The sequence below is a fragment of the Macadamia integrifolia genome, chromosome 7 (genome assembly GCF_013358625.1).
Source record: "Macadamia integrifolia cultivar HAES 741 chromosome 7, SCU_Mint_v3, whole genome shotgun sequence".
Taxonomy (NCBI): domain Eukaryota; kingdom Viridiplantae; phylum Streptophyta; class Magnoliopsida; order Proteales; family Proteaceae; genus Macadamia; species Macadamia integrifolia.
Genome location: NC_056563.1, coordinates 4,096,028 through 4,104,246, shown reverse-complemented (window position 1 = coordinate 4,104,246; position 8,219 = coordinate 4,096,028). Strand labels below are relative to the sequence as shown.

The 8,219-nt window shown below is 37.8% G+C and overlaps 1 long non-coding RNA gene across 1 annotated transcript; it reads right to left on the bottom strand.

Moving 5' to 3' along the window:
• Positions 1 to 3,994: 3,994 nt before the first annotated feature.
• LOC122083843 lies at positions 3,995 to 6,181 on the bottom strand. Its single transcript, XR_006141739.1, has 2 exons — positions 6,130 to 6,181; positions 3,995 to 4,222 (listed from the first exon to the last, which is right to left on the bottom strand). It is a non-coding gene; the product is annotated as an uncharacterized LOC122083843 (long non-coding RNA).
• Between the last annotated feature and the right edge of the window lie 2,038 nt (positions 6,182 to 8,219).

Genomic DNA, 8,219 nt, shown 5'->3' with positions numbered 1-8,219 from the left:
AATTAGAACTCTAAATGGAATTTTCATTAAGGTAATTCTTGGAAATGGGAAAGGAAAATATGAATTCGGCCAGAATGGCCAAGTGGGAGATGTTGGTGAGATGGCCATCCGGCCTCATCACGGAACCGCAGTAACGGTCACTCCATTACGGAAGGAGTAATTTCAGGAGTAATGGTAGGGCGATTCCGTTGATCGGAAAAGATCTGTTGTTCAACGGATCTTTGGACTCTATCTCTATAAAAGAGTGAATAGTAAAGTTGGAAAAACATACGGATATGATCAGTCAGTTGGAGCCCTAAAAATTCCTAGAAACGTTCTCTGTCTTCCTCATCTTCTGTTCCTGAAAAACCTTTACAAGAGGATGAGTGTATGTATGGTGTGTGATGTATGGTGATGATATACACATTTATGTAGATTGCATCTGGTTAGGATTCACAGACCTTGGTGCTACACCCTTTGCTAGTAGGGGATTAGGTACTGGCTAATCCCAGGGGATGATATGTTTGAGTGAGTACCATATCTGCAGTACGATATACTGTACTCAGAGGCGGATGCAACATGGGTGACTGATGGGTTTTTCTAGACTGTGGCTTCCCCACATCATGGGTGACCAAGGGGATTTCTGAGACTCTGATTGTTCTACAGCTCAGGTGATTGATGGGTTTTTCAGGATCATGGATATGACCTATGTTGCATTAGCACTGATACCCTATCTTGGACTTAGTAATTGTTTGCTAGGTATTGTGTGATAAACTAGATCATGAGCATCATCTAATTTGTTTGAGCATGTATCGCATCATTTGTTTATATGTGCTTGCATGTACACCCCTCACTGGGCTTGTGAAGCTCACCCCTCGTTGATTACTCTTTTTAGATGGTGGAATCGGAGCTGAAGCAGGATTGGACTTTGGCGACGGTTGTTAGGATGTGTCTATGAGACACCGAGATGCTGATGGACTTCACTTCTATTATTTCATATATTCCTTTTGATGTATATATATATATATATATATATTTATGAGATGAGTACTAAATAATATTGTCACTTGTAGTTTTTTTTCTTGTTAACGACAGGTATCCAACCTTTGGCCTGACTAGTATCATGGGCCCATACTGATCCCATAATCGCATGAACCGAGTCATATCGAGGTTGAATGAGAACCATTCAACTTTCACTGAAAGCAGTGAAGAGCACTAAATACCCTTTGGCCTGACTAGTATCATGGGCCCATACTGATCCCATAATCGCATGAACCGAGTCATATCGAGGTTGAATGAGAACCATTCAACTTTCACTGAAAGCAGTGAAGAGCACTAAATACCCCCATGTGAGTGGCCCAAGGTGTGCCTAGTGGGAGTCGAACTTAGGACGTCTGAGTTTATGACTTGTACCAAGTTCATTACTCACCAACTGTGCTACGCCCTTGGGTTAACCTGTAGTTGTTTTCAGACATGGAAATTGTATAATATCATTTATAATTTAGCACATCACCAGTGTTAATTGTATGATGTTACTAGCGTACTTTGATTGTAGCTGTGATCTTAATGGTATTTGTGAAATTAAGATACTGCATATGTGATCCAAGGTATAGTAGGCTGACTGGGTTGGGAATCTAGTACCGCATACCTTGGCCTAATTTGAGGCAGGGTGTGACAATGTATTGTCTATTTTTAAAGCAAATTTTTTTCCTATTTTAATGTCTTTGGGTACTTTACAAGGTTTGAATGTTTGCATAACTTATCCTACAATCCAGGTAATTTATAGAACTTATTTAAATCAAACAGGTTCATAATAAAATCAAACCAATTATATTTGAATATATTTTGGTTCAACCAAAGTGAACCACACCCAAATAGACCAGCATAAGCTGAACTGGACCACCAGGGTCAGGTCGACCCATTTACCTGACCCGAAAACTCCCTTTTTCAATCCATCGGGTCTACCATTGACCCAGTCAATAGTCACTCGTTGACTGGTTAGTGCTGACCATTGGCTATATAAACAAAAATAAAATAAAATAAATGTTTTTTTTTATGGTTAGCTTTAGCCACAAAATAAATGTTTTTTTTTTATGGAAAACATTTTTTGTGAAACTCTTTTGTTTCTACTTCTCAAAGGTTTTTTTTTTTTAATTTTATTTATATTTTAAATAAACATAATCATAAATAGGTTTGTTTTGATTTCGTTTACTTCTGGAATTGATTTATGTGAATAAAATTGCATAAATATGTTTGTTTATGTTTCTATTTATTTTGACAGCAATTTATATAAACAGAATATGATATAAGCCTATTTCTACCTCCTTTCATGCTTTCTATTTATATAAATAGAAATAGAATTTAGTCTGGTCTAGTTTATGATACAAAACCAAATGTAAATAGTCTATTTATGCATTAAAAAGTGCATAATTGCTATAAGAACAGAACCAAACATTAATAAACAACTGTGATAATGTATTTACTTTAGATTTATCGATGTTTATAAATCTGTTTACCCGCCATGATAGTAAATTTTGGGATGTGCCATGTGATATTTTAATTATGGTATTATCATAGTTGGTTGCTTACATGGACTTAAGTTTGGAATATTTCTATTTAATAGGCTAAAATAGTCCATAATGTTATATTGCACCAAAGATTGAACCCATGGGTCTTGTCTATAATATTTTCGATGGGATTCCATGACTTGAGTGATGATGTTTCCGTTCAACGGGTTAGTTTCTCGGGGCATGGGACCTTCACCAAAAGTTTTTATAGATTGCCCTCGAAGAGACCATTTGATGAACGTCGTGCTCTTACCACCATAGGTGAGTCTCCGTTTTGTCGGTCCCACTCGATTGAGTAAGAGTGATGATATTGAGCTTCATGGAATCGGAAGTCTTTGTCTTGCCACCGTAGGTGATGGGATTTTTAAAGACGTGTTGTTTCAAGCATTTTGCTTTGCTCAAAAAGAGTCCACCGTGTATTGGGCGATCTTTCCACCACATGTGTGACCCCAATAACGTAGGACCTTTCACCTAGTTCTTTTGAATTTTTTATTATTTTATTATGGGAACAAGACTGGTAAAAATTTAATCATTTGTCCACTTGGCCAGATTTATTGTTATTATCAGTGGCATTGTTAAGATATATGCTTTGTTATACATAATTTTGTGTAAACTAACTTTTGTGTTTACCAGATGTGGCATCCCAACTTGCGTCAATCAAGCCACTCAGTGGCACTAATTATGAGGAGTGGCTTGAAACCCTAATTGTGACGCTAGCAATTTTACATTTGGACATTGCTTTATTGACTGATGAGCCTCCTAAACTCATATCTGAAAGTAATGCTAAAGTCAAGACACTTTCATAGAAGTGGGAGGAATCAAATCATTTATGTGTCTTGGTTATAAGGCACACCATTGACAAGTCTATCAGAGAGTGTAATTGAACCAAAGAAGGCCAAATATTTTTTTGTAGCAGTTGCCAAGAAATTTTAGAAATTTGACAAGGTAGAAAGGAAAACATATTTGAAGATGTTCTTAAACACTAGGTATGATGGTGTCGGTGGAGTTCGCAATCATATTCTGAAAATGACCAAGTATGCGATCAGGTTGTCTACTATAGAAGTGAAAATATATGATGCTTCCTAATATGACAGATTATGGAATCTCTCCCTGCTCAATTTGATTCCCTTGAGACATCTTACAATGCAAACAATCTGGAATTGAATATTGAGCATAAGACCTCCATCCTTGTGCAAGAGGAGTCAAAGAAGCTTAATGGAAATACTGTGCAGTCGGTTATGAATGAAGCCAACAAGAACACCCAAAATGAAGGAAGGAAATGGAAGAAGTTTAAAGGAAAATTTGGAAATTTCATATCACACCCTGCCTCAAATTAGGCCAAGGTATTTGGCACTGGATACCCAACCCAGTTACCCTACTATACCCAGGATCATAGATGTAGTACCTTAATTTCACAAATGCCATCAAGATCACAACTACAATCAGAGTACACTAATAAAGTCATATAAATATCATTGGTGATGTACTAGAGTGTTAAATTACAAATATACAAGATTCAATTGTTGACAATCCATAGGTACAATATTTACATTTTACATATTTCATAAACATTTACATCAAAAGTAATAATTGAAATAACTGAAGTGATGTCCATCAGACACGAGCCTCACAACCACTGTCAAAATCCAATCCTGCCTCAGCACCAGTTCCACCATCTAAAAATAGTAATCAATGGGGTGAGCTTCACAAGCCTAGTGAGGAGTATGCATGCAAGCACACACAACAAATGATGCAATGAAAATCACATACAGATATAATGCATATGAATCCATTTATTTATTACTTCCCTATTCCATTACTAGGTCCATCATCTGGTATACGTGCTAGTCAACGAGGTGGTATCCCTTTCCCAGTACACCGGGTTCCAGGGATACAAGCTTACTGCAAGCAGAAGTCTGCAGGTCCCAGAATCCTTCACAATTAGTCACCCCGTAAACCTCCAAAGGTAACCCCAAACAGATAGCCATGGTCCCGGAAGCCTACACTCAGTCACTCATGCTGTGGACATCCATGGTCTCAGAATCCTACACAATCAGTCACCCATGCTATATCCGTCTCTGAGTACAATACGTTGTACTCTCAATAACATACTCTTAATTAACATATTGTCCTTTGGGATTAGCCAGTACCTAACCCCCTACTGAAAAGGGGTGTAGCACCAGGGTCTGTGAATCCTATCCATATGCATTCTACATGCATCCATAGCAATCAATCAAATATCAGTGGCCATCACTGTAATATCGACCTTTGATCCCACGGTATCGGAAACACACCTCGGCCACACCGTGTCTCAAACCGTTAATGTTACAATTATTACCACTTATCTATAACTATGCATCCACAAAACCTCGATCACACAACAATATCGGTAAAACCATGCCACATGTGCAATATATATATATATATATGTTATATGAAAATACATTCAAAACGTAGAATTCAACCACAGTACACATGAGCATGCATAAAGAAAAATATAAAAGAAGCACTCTGTAAAAGAAATCAAATACCCACTTACCTTATTACCCAAATCCCAATTGTTATCGTTGAATTCCCGTCACCGCGTATCTTCATCGGGTAATTTAGATTCTCATGTGAATTATGTACATCATATTAAATATTATAAGTCCTAACATAACTTAGTATAGGTTCTATACTGAACCTAAGACAATTCTTAACATCACGCGTACAAAACCAATTAAAGTTTCGGACATGCCCCCAAACTACCCCTACCCATAGGGCTAATTTGGGTAAACAAGGCAGGAAAAATATCCCACAAGGGCAGGGTACTATCCAGAAATATTGGGGTAGATTTGGGCTTAAAATAGCCAACGGTAGGAGACAACCGGCTGGCCACTTGCCCAACTGGTGGGAGGGATTCTGCATAAATTTCTGCACTCCCATATGTGGTTCTGCTAGTTTCTCTGGCTTGGGCTACTCATGGCCGATGGGTATTGACCATGGCAGTAGGGGCAAGGTCTTATATGACCTCTAAGGTCATTTTATAGCCCCTAACACAACCAATTACAGTAGTTAAAATTACATAACCGCACACTACCCAATTCCCTAAACAGAATTCAGAATTGGGCATAAATTGGGTAAATTGGGTGGCTGGGTCCATTTTTCCCAAAATTCACCATTCAATTCAATTCAATTAAATGGAATACAGTAACCCCGGTCCAGTTTCAGTCCCAATTCATCTCAATATTGGGTTACAGAGAATGAATTAAGCTAATTAATGTCAATTCCCCAAATCTGAATTTAGTTAAAATTCTGCATGTACTTTTCTACAGAATTTTAATCACCTACAACCTCAATTCAGTCCTTATTTGCATAAATATCTCATGAACAGTGAAAGCCCTTTGTTTTAGTGTTTCCAGGGATGAGTTTCATGCAATTAAAGTCCCTGAACCCTTTCTAAAATTAGGGATTATGCCATAGGGTACAAATTCAGTCAATAGGACTCAATTCAATCTCTAATTTTACTGATTTTCCTAATCTTAGTATGCTAATGCTATTAACCTAACCGATTTTACAAAACAAAAAGGGCAGCAACACTTACCTATGAGAAGGCAGTCCTCCTTCTTCTTCTTCTTCCTTCTTTGCTGTTCCACCGTACCACATAGTAAAATGGGGTGAAGAACAACTTGAAACTTGTTTTGTAATCCAGCCAAAGGGTCCTTAGGGCCCGTTTGGCTGAATTACTTAAAATACTTCAAAAATTACTTCTTAAATTTCATTTTTAAAAATATAAGCTGAAAACTAATTAAAATAGATTTCTTATTGATGGAATCACCAAATACTGACCTATTAGGTTGGATTTGGTCAGCACTGTGACCTCTACACATTGGGTAAGTGTGAGGCTCGGGGGTCTAGGGATGTGGGCCCCATAAAAAAATCCAAAGTTTTCCTGCATTCTGCCAGCCAAACTGGCTGGCCAGTTGGCAGCAAGGTATCCCGCCAGTATGCCCATTTTCAACCCATTTTTTGTCCTACCTCTTGGGCTTGTGAGTCTACGATTGGTCCCACTCATATTTTGTCCATTTGTACACCTTTTCCTGACTAGAGGATTGCCAAATTTCCTCTCTTTCTGCTGTACAAATGAATCCACCATAGCAACGTAGCCTATCTCCTATGCCAGCTGGGTCCTGGCACTGAGCTTAGTTGCTTGCAACTTAGGGTGTTACATTTCAAAAAGACTGGCTGGTCAGTCCTTTAGGCCTAAACATGACAGTTTCGAAGGCACAGGTCAAGGTTCTAAGGGTTTCAAAGGCAAGTGCAATTATTGTAAGAAGGTTGGTCACCAGAAAGTAGATTGTTACAGTTTCAAGAACTTGAAAGATGAGAATGTTGCACTTCTTGTTTTCCATCTCCAAGATATAATTATAGGTACCCCTCTAGCTCTAGTGTGTTTTGAATTAAATCTAGTCGATGTTTCCCCTAGTTCTTGGTGGCTTGATACTGGAGCTAATATTCATACTAATAATTGTGTGCATGATCTAAGAAACAAGAGGAGACCAAATGATGAGGAGCTGCACATTTGCATAGGGAATGGTGAGGGGATCCAAGTAGATTGCTAGGAGTAGTTGATTTGACTTTTACTTCTGGTTATGTTTTGGAGTTAGACAATGCAGTTTATGTACTATCACTTAAACGGAAACTTGTTTATGTTTCAATGTGTTTAACATTGCTAATATTAAATTGGTTCGTTATTTTGGATCCCAATTGGTTGGTTCAACTACTTTGTGTAATGGTCTTTATATGCTTGATTTGCATTCCACTCCAACTCCATCTTTAGATTATTCCTCTACTATAAATGTTGCTTTGGGATCTAAACGTATGAGGTGTGATGAGGATTCTTCAATATTATAGCATAGACATTTAGGACATATCTCTAAACCAAGGATGGATTGGTTGATTAAGAATGGTGTTCTTCATTAGGTTGACTTTTCAGGTTTTGGTACATGTGTTGATTGTATTAAGGGCAAACTCAGTAGAGATAGAAACAAAGGGGCAATTCGAAAGGAAGAAGTACTGGGTTGATACATATTGATATATGTGACCCCTTCACTCTTATTGCAAAGGGAGGATGTCGTTACTTTTTTACTTTCATTGATGATTACTCTCATTATGGTTATATCTATCTTATCCAAGAAAATTCAGCATCCCTAGACGCTTTAAAATATTTTCAAGATGAGGTTGAACTTTAAATGGAAAATAAGATCAAGGTTGTTAGATCTAATCGAGGCGGAGAGTACTATGGTAGGTACGATGAAACCGATCGTAATCCTAGACTATTCACTAAGTACTTACAGGACTGTGGCATTGATGCACAGTACACCATGTCAGGTACTCCTGAACAAAATGGTGTTGAAAGGCAAAATCGTACACCTATGGATATGGTGAGAAGTATGGTAATTTGTGGGGTAGATGCATTAAAGAAATCTATATATATATATATATCTTGAACAAAGTGCCAGGTAAATCAATTCTGAAGACTCCACATGAGTTGTGAAATGGCAGAAAACCTAGTATTAATCATTTGCATGTTTGGAAATGCACAACGAAGGTGAGACCCTATAATCCACGGATAAAGAAACTTGATCCTAGGACCATCAGTGGACATTTTATTGGCTATTCTGAGAGGTTAAG